This window comes from Mastigoproctus giganteus, chromosome 12, assembly GCF_048544385.1.
Source record: "Mastigoproctus giganteus isolate SK-2022 chromosome 12, ASM4854438v1, whole genome shotgun sequence".
In the NCBI taxonomy this organism is placed as follows: domain Eukaryota; kingdom Metazoa; phylum Arthropoda; class Arachnida; order Uropygi; family Thelyphonidae; genus Mastigoproctus; species Mastigoproctus giganteus.
The window spans coordinates 88,123,707-88,146,007 of NC_143586.1; the positions used below are offsets into that span (position 1 = coordinate 88,123,707).

Consider the following 22,301-nt stretch of genomic DNA (forward strand, 5'->3'; position numbering starts at 1 on the left):
GAAACGCAGTTCCTGATACATGGCCAGGTGTAGTCCCCTGATGAAATATCTGATCATGTATCAATATTTATTTCTGCTGACATCAGATCAAGCATTTGTGCATTACCTATTTTAGACCTTTTACTAAAATTGTTTCCCCCCATATCTGATGACAGCTATACCATTTTCATTTTACAGTATTAATATTTTGTGTACTAATTTACTTTACAGTAAAATTTCCCCCACTTTATTTTGGCTTGCCAATTTAGCCCATAATTTATTTAATTCATTATAACCTCTAGGATATTAACATTCTTTCATCTTTCACTAATCTACTACGCTTCTTTTTCTACTTTCCTTATAGTTACTGGTACCTTGTGTAACTTTCACATCCATTTATACTTACTCAATTTAATCTTTCTGCCCGGGGTGCGGAAATACCTTGGTTCGGCACAGGTTAGCCCGTTTGGTGAGTCTTGGTACTGTTTAGTATAAAGTTTGGTTTTCAAAATTGATTTAAAACCTTAACGCAAGATGGCGTAAACCGTCAGCACTCAGAAGCTCGTCCTAGACTGATATAGAATGCTGTATTAGTCAGTAGTATTAAAATCTATCCGGGACAGCTGGAGGAAAATGAGTAAGCGTGCTTGAAGCGCTACTGAAATTGTGTATTCTAAACTGAAAGAAACAGCACAGAATTCTTTTTTATTTTTTCTCGCTATTTTGAAGTAAGTCACTAATAATTTAATAACGTGTGTTAGTTAAATTTTTATGGTAGGTAATAAGTGTAGACATATATTTATCACCAAAAACGTCTACGCGAAGAAACATATTGCTTTTACCGGGTTTTCAATGTTGCAGTAAATACGTCTCACATTGGTCTATATATGAAATATGAAAATTCATTGAAAAACGACTTATGCATGTAGAGATTTTGTGACTTGTTTACTTTCTTCTGCTTAAATTCCATAGGGGTTAAGTTGCTTACACCGAATCCGTGCATATTCAAATGTAATTGATTGTAATTGTTCTGCGTAAATATACACCTGAAGGCTGCAAATAGAGTAATGGGTATCGAAATGGCTTCTACTTACTGATTTGTATATGAGGGTGGGGGCAGTCTCTCTCGAGCGCAGGGAGTCCTGCACAAACCCTTTGTGGATTGCCGAGGGACTTCACCACAGGGGTGAAAGCTAATATGTTAATCCGTCGAAACTACCACATATATTGATGATAAATGCTATTTCTTTTACAATGAATTATTTCGACTTAACAGTTTTATTTTTGATAAAATTGTAGTCAGTTTTTATCAGTGATAACATTTTTGTTATTTTGTTTCCATATACCAAGTACTGTTTTCAAAATAACTCATCCAGCTGTTTTATGGTATGCATCTGTTATCCAGCGGTGAAATGGGGTGGGAAGGAAGTATGGCATTCCCCTCGTTTTCGTGATTAGATTTTAAAATAATATTTCTTTCTAAACAATATATGCTCGTTTTACACAAATAAAGTTGAATAAAAAAAATAAGATCATCTTATTTGAACTGAAATGTTGACTAATTCAAGAATTTTATTGAAATTTGGTGCTTTTTGTGACCAGGAGGTAAATGACACTGGTTGTTTTATTTCCATCTGCTGTTATCTGAATATAATGGAAGGATGGATATATCAGATAATTAGCAAAAAAAAAAAAAAAAAAAAAAAAAAATGCATTATACAAAGGGTACTAGGAAAGTTTTGCAATATGACGCAACAATGAATCACAGGAAGCTGCTTATTGCTGCATGTTGAGACATGTTCATACGTGCATAGTAGCCGCCGCGCCAAGTCGATGGGCTCAGTCATTCATTAGTAGTGAGAGTGTAAAGTGCTTGCGATGCCATCGTGGTCACGAAATGAGATAAGGCCAGTTTTGCGGTATAATTTCGTGTGTGGTTTAACCATAGACCAGTGCTTAGAAGAAATGACTCTTGCACTAGATGATGATTGTCCACATTGTACAACGATATTCAGGTGGTATAGAGAATTCCAAAGGGGAAATTTCACTCTGGAGGATTCTGAGAGGCCGGGAAGGCCACAAACGTCAGTTACGGAGGAAAACGTTACTGCTGTGAGGAAAATGCTTGACGAAAACAGGCGAGTGACCTACCAACAGATAGAGGATACTTTGGGCCTAAATGCACCAGCAATTCGTTCGATTCTGCAAGATCATTTGCACGTGAAGAAACTTTGTTCTCTCTGGGTGCCGCATCAACTGACTGACGAGCAGATGACACGACGTGTGACTTGGTGCCGGGAGATGTTAAAAAAGTTTGATAAGGGACAATCTCGGTATGTGAACAACATCGTGACAGGTGACGAGACTTGACTGTACTATTACGATCTGCCGACCAAGGCTCAAAACAAAGTTTGGGTCTTTGATGATGACGACACACCCGTAATTGTCAGAAAATCCCGATCTGTAAAGAAGAAAATGATAGCTGTATTTTTCAAATCGAGTGGAATTGTGGAACGTGTCGTTTTGGACACGCAGAAGACAGTCACAGCTAAGTGGTATACTGGACAATGCCTGCCTAAAGTCATTGGATCTATGAAGAACCTGCGGCCAAAGGCAAGAATGGACACCTGGTACCTCCATCACGAAAATGCTCCAGCTCACCGCGCCAAAGCCTGCACCGAATATTTGACCACGACAGGACTGAAACTTCTCGAGCACCCTCCCTACAGTCCAGACCTTGCTCCCTGCGACTTTGCACTGTTCCCGCATGTGAAAATGAAGCTAAAAGGGAGGCGGTTTTCCAGTGATGAGGACCTTCTACGGGCTTGGGACAACGAGTGTGCTTTACTCCCTAGGAAACTTGGCAGAACTGGTTTAAAGATTGGTTTCGGAGGATGGAGAGGTGTATTGAATGTAGAGGAAATTACTTTGAAAAAATTAAATAAACAAAGCTGTATTGCAAAACTTTCCTAGTACCCTTTGTATCATTTTCGTTTTGCACCTAAAATCATTCCTGAAATTTATGAAAAACTTGTTACGAATGCCCTGTATGCTCTTTTAACTTAAATAATTAAGGTGATAGCTTTATCGATGATGGTCTGGTTGTTGTGGAATGAAACTGTGGCTGGCCTTATTTGTAATCAAACAGATTTTAAGTATCACTATTTTATATAGTGCTTAAGCTTATTTTATATAGTGGTATATGAAAGGAAGTGTTATAGGAAGTTTTCTCATGATGTAATTCTCTCATTCTTTTTATCTATATGCTTTCCAAAAGTATTGTAAAATTAAATTTTTGTTTATATTTGCAAAAAAATAATGAGGTTAATATCTATTTATTTCAAATAAGTGTTAGTCCATTAAAATGGAATAGCCCCATATAACTTCACTACTTATAAGTTAGTATTATGTGACTTCTAGGGTATGATTGATATAAATATTAAATGCAGCAATAAGTTATTATTGCATTTAATACTGATACCATTTAGTGCTAATTATAGCAAGTCATTGAAATGTTACTGTGCTCTTTCAGCATATTTTGTTATATTGCATTGTATTTATAGGTAGTTTATAAATGGTGTAAGGGAGATAACTAAGAGTAGTTACTTTGGCTGTTGTCTGCTGTTCTATTAACTGGAGGGGGAAAATGTCATTGTGATTCATTGGGAAGGGTGATTAAACGTAAGAATTTGCTCATTTCCGAAAGAAATGAGCAAAAAAGAACACGAGTGGTTATCTAGGTATTTCTGCATACAGAGATAATCTTAGGAATATTATTGTACATAATGACTTTTAGTTGCCATTGCACCATAAATCCTTCAGTAACAATGTTAAAAATGTTTTGTAAGAAGGATATTTTACCAACTTAGTTAAATGAAATTATAGAATTTGTTTATAGATGGTTTAGTTAATTTTTTGGTAAATCTCCAGTTTTTGGGTACAAGTCCCTGCCCACATGTAACATGCAAAAGACATCGTAATACATTGAAATCTAAATAAAGATAAAGAGAAACGGCAATACAGAATTAAAATGAGTGAAAATAATTACAAATTTTCAAAAATAACCACGTTTTTTGCTTAAATCCCTCCCGAAGTTGTGTAAAAACTAATCTTTGTTAAAATATCGGCCTCTGTTTTTAAATAGGGAACTCGTTTTCCGTTATAAAAACAGCCGTAAGGTGAGGATAAACACCCTAACTAAGACTAACGATAGCAAAGGCATTCATAATAATCGCCTAATCACAGAACACGACCATACAATATCTCTGTTTAAGACCACACCCACTGCAGAGAAACAACTTGTACCCAAAGACCTGGAGTTTAGCCAGTTTTTTTTAAAAAAAGTCTGTTTTATTTCACATGAAAACAAAGTTTAACTTATTGCATGTTGCAATTGCAAAGCTTAGCTTGAGCTATAGAATGCAATAAAGCTATTAAATAGCACTAAATAATAAATTACATCATATGGTTAAAAACATTTCTAGATTTACTTTTACGTTCTTTCATTAGGATGTGACTACTTATTGTGAGCATAGTAAAATAAATTGAATTAAGGAAGTAAATTAATTAATATGGTTTTTATGATTTCTAGCACTAAACAGAAGTCACCCCAGAATAGTGACGAAAAAAAATTAAGGCCAAGCTGCAGAATAATTGGCCTGTTAACAAGTTGCCAAAAAAAAAAAATCGGCAATGAAAGTCACTTTACATAGTTTTCTGCCATTAAATTTGATTTGTTCACTGCAGGGATAATTGTGTGCAGCCAGAGTGCCATCTAAGTCTCACAAATATCTCTTGATGCTGAAGCTGCATATCATACAGTAATATAGGATTTTATTTTTAGGGTTGAATGGCATATTAGCAACTATAGCCATAGTGCACTGCCAAGATGGCATTTTTTATAAGGTTGAGAATGGAAATCAGTACACTGAGCTTGTTAACTGTCAGCATTTCTATAATAACAAATGATTATATTTCCTATTTATAATTTAGAAAGATTTGGTATATTTACACAACAACAACTAAAACAATAATTGCTGTGTTTTATTTTAAGTAGTTTTATGACTACAGTTAATCCTAAATTTTTTTCCTGCAATAGGTAGAAGAGGCACTGAGAAGGAAAAATGTTAATCCTCCCATGGTGTGTGGAAATTATCCCTGACACAAATCCAATTTTTATAGCTCAGTAAGAAAATGGGAATAACATTTGTGCCCAGTCCTCTTATAAACAAGGTATCAGTCACAAAGAAGTTATTTGTGTATGAAATTTTGACATATTTGCTTGATCTGTGTTAGTAACTGTTTTAACATTAATTAGGGTTATCTTAATCCAGTTGATCTGCTTTTTCGTTATAAATAATACAAAGCAAAGACTGACCGAATTAGTGTGATACACTACATGAAACTGAATTGGAGAAATAAAATATTCATTAAGATGTATTTTTGGGGTCATGAAATTTTGATATTTATGCAGTTAGCATGTGAGAAAACACTGCTGATGGTATAACATACCATCTGTCAACTAAATGTTGTCAAACATAGACATCATACACTGACCAAACTATAAAACCTCATTGATAAATAAAATAAAATTTAATTTTAATGTGTAATTGAACTATACAAATGCATAAAATGTACATTTTTGCAATAATAATGTTAAAATCATGATTTGAAATTTCAGAACATTGTGTGTGTATGTTAAAAATGTATGTAAAACCCATGTTAAAATTCATCAACTTTCAATAGTAGTATTCCATCTTTATCCACCTAAATATTAAATTAGTGGCAGCCTCTAAAATACACAGCATTGCCCAGCTTGTGAATCACTGCAATAATAAGAATTCAAAGATGAGATGAATATATTTTGACCTTCTCACCCCACTAAATCTGATGTTGGGTCTCATATTGCATATATGGAGAGCCTTTAAACATTTATGGCCCTAATATAGTCTTTCTCAACACTGACAAATATTGTGCTTGTTTTATGGGGCTCAGTTTGAAGAAACTCATGTTGAAAGTACATGGTCATTCACAATGCTAAATCAGTGCCGTGAATGGGTCTAGTACATGTTTCTCAGATGACCATTTTAACCTTTTAATTGCTTCATTAATGTAGTTTGCACCACAATTCGGGATCGTATCTTCTATGCTACCATTTTAGCATTAGCTAAGGCACATGATGCAAGAAAGCAAACTTAGAGACCATCAGCCAAAAAAACGCACTCTCTTCTTTCACCCATCCACTTTCTCCAAATGTTTGTCTAGTTCTGCCTTGAATCTATTTAAGCTATCAGCTTCTACAACGACAGATGGAAGTTTGTTCCAGCAATCAACGACCCGCTGGATAAAGGCAAACTTCCGCACATCTATCCTAAAACAGTCTTTCCTCAATTTGAATTTATGCCCTCTGAGGCGATTATTCCGAGAAGGGGAAGAATCCTATCAGCATTGAGCATGCTCAAACCATTCAAAGCTTTATACACCTTAATCAGATTACCTCGCAGGCGCCTAGTCTCCAGACACCATAATTTGCAAAACTTAAGTCTTTCTTCATAAGAGCAACCCTTTGTTCCATTCATTGATTTTGTTGCCCTTCTCTGTACTCGTTCCAACAGCTCTACATTCTTCTTAAAATGAGGCCTCCAGACCTGTATACTGTATCAAAGTGGGGCCTGACCATTGCCTTGTATAAGGGGATAATCATTTCTTTATCCCTGCTAGAAAAATTCTTTATATATCATTGACAAGACACCATGAGCTACTCTTGCAGACCATCTGCACTGCTCAGAAAACTTCATATCTGCTGGCACAATTACCCTCAGGTCCTTTTCAATCTTTACCACTGTTGGTGTAGTACCACGCAGTTGATATGTTACTCTGGGGTTACTGCTTCCCATATGCAATACTTTACATTTGTCAATGTTAAACTTCACTTGCCACCTCTCAGCCCACCTGCTCAACTTTTCTAGATCCTGTTGCAACAGTGTACTGTCATTATCAATCGTGCCGACCTTCGGATCGATCTGCAAACTTGGACATTAAGCCCGATATACCATCATTAATAAATACTGAAAACAACAATGGACCCAACAATGAACCCTGGGGGACTCCACTAATAACATCAATCCAAGAAGAGCAGTGTCCATTGATTACCACTCTCTGTCTTCTTCCACTCAACCACCTCTTTATCTGTAGCAGCAATTTGCATCCAATGCTACACTGCTCCAATTTGTACAGCAGTCTTCCATGTGCAACAGTATCAAAAGCCTTTCTAAGATCCAAATATATGATATCAAAATTATTCTTTGCTTCCAGTTCCTTTGTGACCACATCATAGTATCCAATCAAATTGGTCAGACAAGACATCCCCTTAACAAACCCATGCTCTGTCCAAGCTATAACTGAAGCTTTGTCTAGATGATTCTGCAATGCTTCTTCAACCAGTGCCTCCATTCATTTCACTGGAACAGAAGTTAAACTAACATCTGGAATTACCTGTGTCTCCCTTTGATCCTCATTTCTGGATTGGGGTCACATTTGCATATCTCCAGTCCATGGGTACCTCCCCTGAGTCCAGTGAAGCTCTGATAATTATGGCCAAGGGTTTGCTTACTTCCTTTGCTGCCTCCTTTAATATAACCGGATAGATTCCATCCACCCGAGGTGTCTTTCTTATGTTTATCTTCAACAATTTCTCCTCCACTTTACTCTCAGTTATTACAAGATTATCTAGCTTACTGCCAGAGTTTAATGCAGCTCTGGCATTCCCCCTCCTTGAATAACTCTTCATGTGTGAATGTAGATGAAAAATACTCACTTAGTTTGTTAGCTACCTGACCAGGATCATCAACAGTTCAACCAGCGATATCCAGTGGACCAATCTGATTCATCCCTTTCCTTCTCGAGTTTGCATAAGTAAAAAACTCGTTGCTGTTTTTCTTTGCGTCCTTTGCCAAAGATTTCTCATAATCTGCCCTTGTCTACCTAACATACTTTGTGACTTGGTTACAGACCAGCTTATATCTATCATAGGCTTCAGTGTCACTTGTTAATTTGTATGTATCCTGTGCATTTTTCTTCTCTGTCACATGTCTAATTAGTTCATCTGACATCCATTTAGGCCTAAATCTTGAACAATGTTTCTTAGTTGGTATGAAAAGCCCAGTAGCTTTCAAGATTATTTCTCTGAATGCTTCCCATTTTGAATTTTCTGTTGGTAACGTCATCAGTTGGTCCCAACGTATAGAATTTAAATACTGTCTCAGACCACTGTAGCTGCCGTTACGAAAGCAAAAGCCCTTCCCTTTACCCTTGATGGTAGTTACCGCTTTGAGTAAATCCCACTTCAGTACAATGTGATCACTGCCACCTAGTGGTTCCTTTATCTGCAGATTCTTAATACATGAAGAATCACCACGGATAATCAGATCAAGAGTATTATTACCTCTAGTTACCTCCGAAACATGTTGCTCTAGAAAAAAATTATCCAATAAATCAACAAACGTGTTGTTAGTGTGTGTCCAAAGCACAAATTCCAGTGAATATCTGGGAAATTAAAATTCTCCATTATAAGACACTGATTTACTGGCCCTAATCTATTTCTCTGTAGAGTTGTTTATTATACTCATTAGAGTTATTAGGCCTCTAACACACTCCTACTCTCAATTTTGCTTTCCAGTGCTTATGTCACACCAAACTGACTCGATACTGCACTGTCCAGCCATGTTGACTGGCTGTACTTGCTTGGCTTTTATGTGGTTCGTAACCAATAGCATAACCCCTCCACCCTTCCTATCCTGTCTATCCTTCCTGTACACACTGTACTCCCCAAATTCAATTTCTACATCCTTATATCTGAGTGACACCACGTCTCTGATATCCCAACAATATCTGCCTTTGATGTTTTGACCAACACCTCAAATTCATCAAAATTATTTATCAAACTCCTAGCATTGGTGTACACTCAAATATACATGCACCTGTTCCTATTCTTAGCTACCCTAACACAGCTGGTGTATTTTCTTGTTCCGCAATGACTCCCATCAGTCTCTGGAATCCCCTGCACCTTGTTTTCCAGGCTGCTGCTCATTCCAATAGAAGCAGTGCAAGAATCACTTTCACCTCTGCCAGCGGCTACTGTTAATCTATTAGTTCATGTATCCCCCCCCCAAGCTAGCAGTTTTCCGACCCAACTAACTCTGCCTCGATAGCATCAGCAAATATTCTTGCATCCTTTCTATTTAAGTGTCAGTCTATCCTGTTAACAAGCACTGACCAGGCTGAGAAAAATTCTACCCCTTGAGCTTTGCACAATCTCTCCAGGACCGAATTGATCGACAAGGCTCTCATCATATACACCCTTCTATCGTGTCTTTGGCAGAATTGCAGACACTTTCAAATTGAACCCTAACTCACGGCTTTTTTTCAACTTTGAACTTTACTTGTTAATTAATTCCGCTGGTCTCCTACTCTTAATATCATTAGTGCCAATGTGTACAACAATATCACCCTTTGTGCCCTTAAAAGATGATATCTGCTCTACAACGTCATCAACAGACACCCTGGTCCTGTTCCACCTATCCTTTTGGCACAATAGTTTCCGTTTCCCTGACAATAGAGTCACCAACAACAACTAGTTCCTTTGGGACCAATGCATTCTGCCCTGGGGGTTGCTGGTGTGTTGCATGATGTTCAGGTGCAAGCTCTGGCATTGATGTGGGCAGCTGAGTGCTTGATGGGGCCCCTCAATTTAAATCCTTCGAGGGCATCCACCCTGTCCTTCAAGCTCTCATATAGGCCCATAACACCCCTGAGTTGGCACCTGATTTCCTCACACTCCTTACATCGCACACACACACAAAGACCATTCCACTTGCAAATATCATGTTCCGTTCCTGATTGCTCCACAAACATCAAGGCTGTGATTCAGAGGACAACTCCCCCCCCCAGTTTTCCCCTGAGCCACAGACTCCCATTAGTTTGAGCCTTTTGCTTTGCTGGTCTGGTCTGAGTCATGACATGTTCCTTGTCTGCATATGACACATGACATTCCGCATATGACATGTTCCTTGTCATGTGTGGAGAGTTTTTTTATTAGGTGGGTCAGCACCACTCAATAGCCAAAAAAATGCAGTGGGATGCTTCCATGATTGGAAGCATCCCACTGCACCTATTAATGATGTCACTGACTGGTGCAGCGTATATAGTGACAGCATGGATAGTGCCTGTCAGTTCATCAGTATGAAGTTTGTGCAATGGAGAAATAAAAGAACCTGACAATCTGAATGGTGAATGATTTGTGGTGCTAGGAATGCAGGAGACCAACATCTCACTAATTGCAGGCCTTGTTAGCTATTTGAGGGTCACTGTAGTGAAGGTGTGGCAGGAATGATCCAAAGTCCATAATGGCACAATAGGGAGACCACAACTTGTTGACAGTTGACGTAAATGGTAGTTGGCATGTGCTGTTGGGACAACAGACAGCTCCCAGTCTCTCAATTAATGGCTGACCACAACCAGGGTGCACAGAGAAATGTTTCTGAGTACACCATCCAGTGGATGCTCTTTCAGATAGGCGTATGGAGTAGGCAACCTGCATGTGTGTCCAAGTAACTGACTGTCATTGACATCTTTGCTTGCAGTGAGCATGGGAGCACCATTCCTGGACAGTGAGCAACTAGAAAAGTCACCTGGTCTATGAATGAAGGCTCTAGCTCTATCATGCCAATAGATGGGTGTGTATTTGATAGCAGTCAGGTGAACAGCTGCAACCTGGCCTGTACTTGTTAACAGGAGGGACTGCTTCTACAGGGTGCAAGGATATTTGCTGATGCTATCGAGGCAGTGTTAGGAAGGTTGGGAAAACTGCTAGCTTGGGGGGGGGATACAAGGACTAATAGATTGATGGTAGACACTGGCAGAGGTGAAAGTGATTCTTGCACAGCTTCTATTGGAATGAACAGCAGCCTGGAAAACAAGATGGAGGTATTTCAGAGACTGCTGGGAGTCATTGCGGTACAAGTAAACACATGGGTTGTGTTAGGAACACAACCCATGTGTTAAGAATAGGAACAAGTGCATATATACTTGCGTGTACACCAATGCTAGGAGTTTTGTAAATAAATTTGATGAATTTGAGGTATTGCTCAAAACATCAAAGGCAGACATTGTTGGGATATCAGAGACGTGGTGTCACACAGATATACGGAATGCAGAACTGGAATTTGGAGAGTACGATGGGTACAGGAAGAATAGACAGGATTGGAAGGGATGAGGGGTTATGTTATTAGTTAAGAAACACAAAATCCAAGGAAGTGCAGCCAGTCGACATCACTGGACAGTGCAGTGTCAAATCAGTTTGATGTGACATAAGCATTGGGAGATCAAAATTGAGAGTAGGAGTGTGGTATAGGCCTAATGACTCTGATGAGTATAATAAGAAACTGTACAGGGAAATAGAGTGGGCCAGTAAATCAGAGAGTCTTATAATAGGGGATTTTAATTTCCCGGATATTGACTGGAATTTGTAGGTTGGTCACTTGCATCCAATAAATCCACACAAGCAGGCAAGGCTTTTATGGATTTATTGGATGATTGTTTTCTACATCAGCATGTTTGGGAGGCAACTAGAGGGAATAATAATCTTGATCTGATTATCAGTAATGATTCTTCATGCATTGAGAATCTGCAGATAAAGGAACCACTAGGTGGCAGTGATCACAGTGTGCTGATGTGGGATTTACTCAAAGAGGTAACTACCATCAGGTGTAAAGGGAAGGATTTTTGCTTTCGTAAAGGCGACTACAGTGATCTTAGACAGTATTTAAATTCTATATGGTGGGACCAACTGATGATGTTACCAACAGCATTCAAAGAATTTATCTTGGAAGTTACTAGGCTTTACATACCAACTAAGAAATATTGTTCAAGGTTTAGGCCTAAATGGATGTCAGATGAACTAATGAGACATATGATAGAGAAGAAAAATGCATGGGATACATATAAATTAATTGGTGACATGGAAGCTTATGATAGATATAAGCTGGTCTGTAACCAATTTACAAAGGAGAGTAGGCAGGCAAAGGCAGATTATGAGAAATCTTTGGCAAAGGATGCAAAGAAAAACAACAAAGAGTTCTTTATCTATGTAAACTCGAGAAGGAAAGGGATGAATCAAATTGGTCCACTGGATATTGATGGTTCAACTGTTGATGATCCTGCTCAGGTGGCTATCAAACTAAATGAGTATTTTGTATCTACATTCACACATGAGGAGTTATTCAGGGAGGGGAATGCCAGAGGTGCATTAAACTCTGGCAGTTAGCTAGATGATTTTATAATAACTGAGAGGAAAGTGGAGGAGAAATTGTTGAAGATAAACATAAAAAAAGGCACCCCGGGTGGATGGGATCTATCAGTTATATTAAAGGAGGCAGCAAAAGAAGTAAGCAAACCCTTAGCAAAATTAATTATGAGAGCTTCCTTGGACTCAGGGGAGGTACCCATGGACTGGAGATGTGCAGATGTGACCCCAATTCACAAAGGAGGATCAAAGGGCGACACAAGTAATTATAGACCTGTTAGTTTAACTTCTGTTCCAGGAAAATTAATGGAGGCACTGGTTATAGAAGCATTGCAGGATCATCTAGACAAGACTTCAGTTATAGCTCAGACACAGCATAGTTTTGTTAAGGGAAAGTCTTGCTTGACCAAGTTGATGGATACTATGATGTGGCCACAAAGGAACTGGATGGAGGGAAGAACTTTAATATCATATCTTTGGATCTTAGAAAGGCTTTTGATACTGTTGCACATGGAAGATTGCTGTACAAATTGGAGCAGTGTGGAATTGGAGGAAAAATGCTGCTATGGATAAAGGGATGGTTGAGTAGGAGAAGACAGAGAGTGGTAATCAATGGACACTGCTCATCATGGACTAATGTTATTAGTGGAGTCCCTCAGGGTTCAGTGTTGGGTGCATTATTGTTTTCTGTATTTATAGATGATATTGATGATGGTATATCAAGCTTAATGTCCAAGTTTGCAGATGATAGAAAGGTTGGCAGAGTTGTTAAGGATGCTAATGACTGTACGCTGCTGCAACAGGATATAGAAAAGTTGAGCAGATGGGCCGAGAGGTGGCAAATGAAGTTTAACATTGGCAAATGTAAAGTACTACATATGGGAAGCAGTAACCCCAGTGCAACGTATCAACTCTGTGGTACTACATTGACAGTGGTAGAGAATGAAAAGGACCTGGGGGTAATTGTGCAGGCAGATATGAAGTTTTGTGAGCAGTGTGCAGATGGTCTGTAAGAGTAGCTCATGGTTGTCTTGTCAATGATATGCAGGAAATTTTCTAGCAGGGATAAGGAGGTGATTATCCCCTTGTATAAGGCAATGTACTCAAGATGTCAAGCCACATCTTGAGTACTGTATACAGGTCTGGAGTCCTCATTTTAAGATGGATGTAAAGCTGTTGGAATGAGTACAGAGAAGGGCAACAAGATTAGTGAATGGAACGAAGGGTTGCTTTTACGAAGAAAGGCTTAAGTTTTGCAGATTACAGTGTTTGGAGACTAGGCACCTGTGAGGTGACCTGATTGAGGTATAAAGCCTTGATGGTTTGAGCATGCTCAATGCTGATGGGATTCTTCCTCTTGCTCAGAATAATCACCTGAGAGAGCATAAATTCAAATTGAGGAAAAACAGTTGTAGGATAGATGTGTGGACTTTTGCCTTTAGCCAGCGGGTAGTTAGTTCGTGGAACAGACTTCCATCTTTTGTTATGGAAGTTGATAGCCTAATTAAATTTAAGGCTGAGCTGGAGAGATATTTGGAATGAATGGATGGGTGAAATGGGATCGTGTTGCGTTTTATTTTTTTTTTATTTTGGCTGATGCTGCATAAGCTTGCTTTCTTGCATCCTATTCTAAATCAGACTGCACATTTAGACAAAACCAGGTATCATGGTTTGGTGGATGTTTTCATTGACATCACTGGGTCCTCTCTCATCCCCATTGAACATATCCTCACTGCCAGATCCTACTTGGCATTGGACCAAGTTTTTCCATACTTGTTGAATGTGTGTCTTCAGATGGTACTGGATTCTTTCAACGAAACAATGCTCCTTTATCACAAGGGCTGCATTGTGCAGGAATGGTTCAAGGATCATTTCGAAGCATTTTTATTTGCTTCCCTGGCCACTAAATTCCCCTGAAATCAATCCTTTTGAATTGGGGGGATGTGACGGAGTGCAGAATTTGCCAGTCCACACCAGTTGCTCCATTACTAACTCCAGGACATCCTTCTGTTCTGCTGGTCCATGTTACCTGAAGACACTTTCTGTGGTCTCTTGGAGTGAATGCCATGCTGAGTGCAAGTGGTTATCACACAGTGAAAGGCAGCCCAACATGCTGTTAGGTAGGCAGTTATAATGTTTTGGCTCATAAGTTTATATGCATATTTAACAATATAGCATATACGCTATATTGTCTTCATATAGTGTATATGCATACTATTGCTTGTTGTTAGTATGTTTGTCCACCTGCATGTAAAAACCCAACTATATATATTGGAGGAGAGTAATAAATATTATACAGTTGTAATTGAACTAAACAGCTAACTTTCAAGAACATAAACTTATATATTGTTATTAAGATGTTCTATAAAGTAATAATCTTTGTAATTAATGGATGACAGGTAGCCCTTGTGTAACATGGTAGTTAGGTTCCTATAAAGTCTTGCGTAGTGCAAAACTGTGTGAGACGGGTCTAAAAACCAGTACAAAAAGTGAGGTTACGTTCCAAAAGCTAACAAAATACACAATTTTTTTTTTTTTTTTTATGACTATCAATAACTTAATTTTTATTAAAAATAATAATAACAAACTGTGATACATATATGTCAAATAATGTACATTCATTTAATTTTCTTCCTTTTCATTGCTGCTAAGCACAATCAAATGAGAACGTTTTCTCTGTTACAGAATATCTTCACCTTCTGAAGTTCTTCTGCAACATCTAGATTTCATGTATCTTCTACTCTCTTTAAAAAAATCAGTTATCTGGGTCTACTTACCTTTGCTTGATAGATCTTTGTGGATTTCATGGTATGGAACTAAAAATTTTTAAAGCTCTGTTTTGAACATTGTGCTCCATTCAGTCGAAGGATCTGCATTCAAAAAATAAGATTCTAATTGCTCAGCTTAGTTTATACCTTTCCATATGCTTTTTAGTGTAAAATTTGGAACTTCAGAATTTTCATCTGTGATATCATCCTCTGAATTGATTTGGTTTACCTCCAATGCCATTTCCACCAAATCTGCTTTGCCAGCCTCTTTTTGTACCAGTAATTCTTGAACATCTTCAGTAGTCATATCATCAAAACCCCCTGTTACCGACTTAGCAAGTTCTACTATTGCACTGATTCCATTTTCTGCCAGTTTGATCATATTTCCTGAATGAACTGACTCTGGCCATACATTTTTCCAATGCTCAATTAATGTTGACGATTGGTTTTACTTTGAGCGATAAAACTATGATTCCGATACAGTCCACAATTGACAAATGTTTCCATGCCTCCATCACCTCAATAGATTCGGAATCAATATTTTCCAAAATCCATTGTAACGATTTTCTGATGTAATGAGTTTTAAAGGTAGATATGTCTTGATCTAATGGCTGAATTAAAGAAGTTGTATTAGGTGGTAAGAACATTACTTCAACTTTTGGATGACTTAAATCTTTTGTATGGCCTGACGCGTTATGCAATAATAATAAAACTTTGAAATCTAGATTTTTTTCTGCTTTAGATAGTTTTCTGCAGCTGGCACGAAACAATTTTGAAACCATTCTTTAAATCAGAGGTCCCCAAACTTTTAGAAAAGCTGGCCACATATGAATTTTTGGAATATTTGGCAGGCCAGAGAAAATTCCTAATTACAGAAAACTACATTCTCTGCATAACTTTAATGTTATACAGAGAAACAAACTTTATACCTACCTACATCTACAGATTCAAAAATAAATCTATGGATATGTAATATAAAATACACCAGTTTGTTTATATCAAATTTTAATTATTACTTATTTATTGTACTAATCACAAAAATACAGCTAGTAATACAGCAAAATTAATTATTACTTATTTTATTGTATTAATCACAAAAATACAGTTAGTGATACAGCAAAATGAATTATTACTTCTTGTACTAATCACAAAAATACACTTAGTAATACAGCAGAATTAATTATTACTTATTTTATTGTATTAATCACAAAAATACAGTTAGTAATACAACAAAATTATAATTAATGTGATGATTGTGGTTGTGTGTTTTTTTTTTTTTTTTTTTTTTTTTGGTAGTTGTTGGCGCATAGGCTTCTGTGGCCATAATGCACCTCCCAAGGTTTTTGCAGTACTTTGATCCAAGCCCAAGGCAGGAATAGAACCCGCGACCTTTGGGTTGCCAGGCAGGCACTTTACCCACCCGGCTAGCCCGGTCGGCGATTGTGATTGTAGAGTGCGACTAAGTTTCGTAATATCAGGTTTTAAAGTACTAGTTCCAATTCTTAGAAAAGTCATGTAAATGGTGGTCAGTTAGATGTGATTGTATTTTTATTTTACATATTTCATTTTTGAAAAGGTCTGCTCACATATATGCGTACTTCCGAAAATTGATGTTACCTTTCTTGCAAAATTTTTAATTTTTGGACAGTCTGACTCAGGTAATGTTGAATAAAATTGAATTAGATTTTCATTTTTAAATGTTATATTCAGTGCATCATTAGATTGAAGATCTACCAACTCTAATCGCAAATTCTCATCAACATTATTGACTGTATGTCAAACAGATTTTGAAAAAAGTTCAAACGCCTTTTAATTATTTTTAAAATCAGAAAATCTGGCTGCAAAATTTTCCAGCAACACACTAACATTTTGAACAAATTTTCAGTGGAAAAATTGCAACTAGGCATATTTTTAGATAAATTATTGCAACATGGAAAATGTGAAAACGTATTCCGAAGTAGTTGACTTTTAAATAACTCCAGTTTTGTTTCAAATGCTTTAACATTATAATACTATTCATTGACATGTTTGTCTCATCCTTGTTGTTTCATATTAAGAAAATTCAGGTGTGAAAGTTTGCCTTTAGCCAGTGGGCTGGAACAGACTTCTATCTGTTGTTGTGGAAGTTGATAGCTTAAATAAATTTAAGGCTGAACTAGACAAACACTTGGAGTACTGGATGGGTGAAATGGGAAGGTTTTTTTTTTTTTTGGCTGATGTTCTATAATCTTGCTTTCTTGCATCATATGCCTCAACTAATGCTAACATCCGTTAAAAAGGCAAGATTCCACAACCATTTGAGATCTGATAGTTCCATAACAGGTTTAAATTTTTCGTTCATAAATAGATCTATTTCGATCCTAAGTTTAAAAAATCATTTCAACACATTACTTCGACTCAACCATCGTACTTCAGTGTAGTACAACAAATCATTGTATTCAGCCTCAATAGTTTCAAGAAAATTTTTGAATTGCCGGTGATTCAGACCAGTCTTGTGAATAAAATTTACTGTTGATATTACAGTTGACATGACTGAATCTACGCCCAAAAAAATTTCTGCACAAAGACTGCTGGTGAATTATACAATGAAATTGCATTGGATTTTTAATATTTTTACTCTCAAGATATTTATGAAGCTGACCCATGAACCCAATTTTATTACCAACCATATTTTTAGCGTGATCCATCGTAACCGCTGATAGCAAATCCCAATTCAATTTGAGGCCGTCAATTGCTTCTGACACACTCAAAAATATATTTCCTGTTGTTATTTCTTTCAAGCTTTTTGCAGTAACTGAAGAGCAACTAACTCTTCAGTTACTGCGAAATTTTGATTTACACCTTTGATGTAAATTAGTAATTGAACTGTGTATGGCTTGTATCTTCACCCTCATCAATTGCTGTTGAAAAATATGTGAATTTAAAAACTTTTTCTTTGAGTTGATTTTGAACATCGGCTCCTAAATCTTCAATTCTTCTTTACACCTTGGATATAAATTAGTAATTGAACTGTATGGCTTGTATCTTTACCCTCGTCAATTGCTGTTGAAAAATATGTGAATTCACAAACTTTTTTTTCGAGTTGATTTTGAAAATCGGCTCCTAAATCTTCAATTCTTCTTGTTACAGTTGACGAAGATAAACTTACAGATGCAAAATTCTTTATTTTTCTCAGGACTGCAATTGCCAAACATTCGTTTTACAAATTCTCCATCCATAAAGGCCCTTCCTTTTTTGCCAATGATTTAGGAGGCTTGAAAACTAGCTATAACTGCAGACAAATTTTGATGAGTAAAAGTTCTAATCTGTTGTTGACTTTGAAAAGTTTGGGTTAGTTCTTGGAATTTTTTCTGCTGCAAAGCTCCTTGAAATTTATCGTAATTTGAGGCATTTTTTGTGGTGTAGTGATGTTTCACATTAAATTCCTTGAACACCGACAAGGCTTCATTGCGAATAAGACATGTGCAAGTATCATTGAGCAGTGCAAAAAAGTAATTAATTGGCCACTGCTCATTAAAAACGCGACACTTGGCATCAACTTTTCTTTTTTTTCGACATCAACTTCAACATGATTTTTATGGGGTGACTGGAATAAAGAAAAAATTACTCGTGAATATTGAAGTAAGAAAGCATTGACGTGTCTTAAAATTTTATGAAATATTTTAACATAAAGGTTATTATTATATTCATATCACTCTTATATCACATGAAATTAATAATATAGTTTATTAGGCTGTTTGCATACATTGAGTCCTCTGATATTAAAAACAACATAATTTCACAGATTCTTTAAGTGCACTTCAAGCACTAAGAAAACACCATGTACATCACCCACCCAGTCATGAAAGGAATAGTCACCTCTTTACATACCTTATTAGAACTTGGGAAAAACATATATACTTCTGCTGGTCTGAGGACATATGGTAATTCCTGGAAATGAACTAGCGGACAATGCTGCCAAATTGGCTTACCTACCACCCGACAACAAGTGGAAAGTACCTCATCAAGGCTATAGTCCAGTAATCCAGGAAAAATGCATGTGCCAATGGCAGTTATTATCATGGGAAAAATGCATGTGCCAATGGCAGTTATTATCATGGCCATTATCATGGGAAAATCAACCTAACCTAACTAACTTTCTGGTACCTTTTATTGCCAAACCTTGAGTGATGCCCTTCCAGCTTCAGTTCAATAGTTCAATCCGACTACAGGAGGTAATATTGGCTCGTCTGTGAATAGGTCACGCAAATATTACTCATGGTTATCTTTTAAGAGGGGAGATACCCCCCCCCCCAGTGTCATCACTGTAACATGATGCTTCCAGCCTCTCCACCGGATGGATGGATGGCCATGGGAAGGTTATGGACCACAAGGTCATCCATGCTGTTCTTAGTCAGCATGCTGTCCCAGGTGGGATACAATCACCAGCACAGCTCAGCTGCTGCCATTAGGCATTCCTAGCCATGCTCCCTTGCATGGTCCTCTGCCTCCACTCCCCTGGCGGGTGGGGAAGGTTACCTCTGGTCTCCCCCCCCCCTTGCTGCCCCTCTTTCCGCTCTGGTGGGGCAGGCCTGCTCCACTGATTTGGGGGTCATCTCTATGGACCCCATATGTCTTTCCCCCTAGCCTTCAGTGTCCCCTCTCCTAACTTACAACTACTAGTTTTCGAATCATTGTTAAATTGCTTGAGCTCTACACCCAAAAACTTAATGACATCATCAAATTGCATAATTAGTACTCCTTTTGGCTGACCCCTGTCTATAGAGTTTTTTTTTTTTTTTTTTATAGGTCCTAGTCACTAAAATCTCAGGAAATTAGGTGGCAGCACCTGCCAGAGTAAATAACTATAATACTCTTGTACCTGGTCTGCCTCCACGGGGCAGAGTGTGGGCAACAGTGGGTCTCATTAGGGGATCAGCGGCCAAATGACCAGAGGAACAACGGTACACGACACTACATATATACAAGATCCATATACTTTTAAACCTCTGGCATTGACAATGTTCTGTTTCATACCTACAATGTATACTACATGGAGATGGGGGAAACTCCTAGTGTCGTTTGACACTAAACACACTCTACAGTGCTTCAGTGAAACACATTCTTGTCGAATGCACAAAATATACAAGAGAACGCCAAAATCTTTGCACTGCAGCCACAACAGAAGATCCTCTTACACTTCACTTTTGAATAATAAAACAAATGTCTCAACCATTTTTACCTTTCTCAAAATGATTAAAGTATATCACCTCCTTTAGTTTAAAACTAACTTTCTGGTACTATTTTTTACAATTATCTCTATCCGAGAAGAAATAGCATACATACTTACCATATGTATGGTGCACTATGGCTATATTTGCTGATGTGCCTAATAAATCCCCGAAAAAACAGCTGTTTGCATAAAAAACTACATTATTATAATATAAAACTATATTATTAATTATAATATAGTTATAATTAACTATATTATAATTAATATATTATTAATTATAATATAGTTTAATAAGGTGATGTTTTGGGTATCTTACCAATACCCATCATCAGACCATGCTGTCGGGACAACAGAAAGGCTACAAATTTGAATATTTTTGGATATTACAGTTACAATTACTAATAATACGATTGCAATTACCAATATTACTGGCCGACCGGGCTAGCCGAGTGGGTAAAGTACCTGCCCGGCAACCCAAAGGTCGCGGGTTCGATTCCCGCCTCGGGCTTGGATCAAAGTACTGCAAAAACCTTGGGAGGTGCAATATGGCCACAGAAGCCGATGCGCCAACAACTACCAAATCAAAAAAAAAAACAAAAAAAAAACCAATATTACTATTTGCAAATTACGATTCTAAAGTCCCAGAGGTATAACTGTCCCATCACATACAGAGGAAATGCTGTACCTGAAGCCTGCCTAGAGGCTATAAGGTGGCAGCCCCACCACTAGACTTACCCCATGAAAGGCTGGTAACCTATCCGGGGGACATTCTAAATACTCGAAATAAGCTCAAGGGAAAAAACTGGACAGATCTTAACAACCTAGGCAATGGATATAGGACTACGATTAAGGAACTTAAAGTAGCAACTTGGAACGTTAGGGGAATAAATCATAAATCATAAATTAGATGAATTGACCATCGAACTAGAAAATAGAAATATTGACATAGCAGTCATTACCGAAACAGAAAAGAAGAACAAAGGATCCAAAGAAATAGGTAACTTCATGATGATATACTCCGGCATACCAAGTGAAATGTGGGCATCATCGGGAGTTGCTGTTATAATAAAGAAAGAATGTGAAAACAAAATATTAGACTACTCTTGGATATCACCCAGAATATTGACATTAAGACTAAAAATTCTATCTTATACAATAACAATCATTGGCATCTAAGCACCAGTAGAAGTCAACATTGATGAAACCACAGAATTTTGTGACGAATTACAACAGATCATAGACCAAACTAACAAAAACGAGTATCTCATACTAGCAGGAGATTTTAATGCAAGAGTTGCTGCTCAATCAGTAGACAAATGTATAGGATCAGAAGGCGAACCCGTGGTCAACAATAATGGAAGATGCCTGATAGACTTCTGCATTTTTAATAAACTTAAAATTACAAATACTTTTTTCAGACACAAGAATATCCATAAATTCACATGGGAAGCAAGAAACACAGTCTGTAATAGATTATATTATCATTAATGAAAATTTAAATGACAAAATTAGAGACACTAGAATATTCAGAGGCAGTGAAATTGACAGTGATCACTACCTAGTAGAAAGCACTTTCAAAATAAAAAGAAATTATATTAATAAAAAGAAGAAAATACCAACAAAAACTACTAAGAAATTAAAAATACATTTGTTGGAAGACGAAAGCACTAAATTCCTGTATGAGAGTCAATTGAAAGATAAACTCAAATAAGATGAAAGTGATAAGATTGAGGAAATCTGGTCAAACATGAAAAAATCAATTCTGGGAGCTGCTGAAGAAAGCCTTGGATATAAACCTATAAAAAATAAAAACTGGCTAAGAACTTGGAATGAAGAATTGAAACAAACAATCAGTGAGAAAAAAAAGACCTATAAACTGTTCCTACAAACTGAAGACCTACATCTACACATAAAATATAAAAAGCTTAGAGCAGAAGTCAGAAAACTAACCAGAAAAATCCGAAGAGATGACTGGGATAAATTTGTTAAATCTTTAGAACATGATATCACGGGCCCACAGGGAAGAGGTTTTAAAATTTTT

At 37.2% G+C, this 22,301-nt stretch overlaps 1 protein-coding gene across 1 annotated transcript in view; it reads left to right on the top strand.

The window, feature by feature from the left end:
* The first annotated feature begins 578 nt into the window (after positions 1-578).
* Positions 579-22,301, top strand: part of LOC150077254 (dyslexia-associated protein KIAA0319) — a 281,532-nt gene continuing 259,809 nt past the window's right edge. Inside the window, exons 1-2 of the mRNA XM_090386205.1 lie at positions 579-707; positions 5,078-5,211. The gene's annotated coding sequence lies outside the window, so the exon portion shown is untranslated. The remainder of the gene's footprint in view (positions 708-5,077; positions 5,212-22,301) is intronic.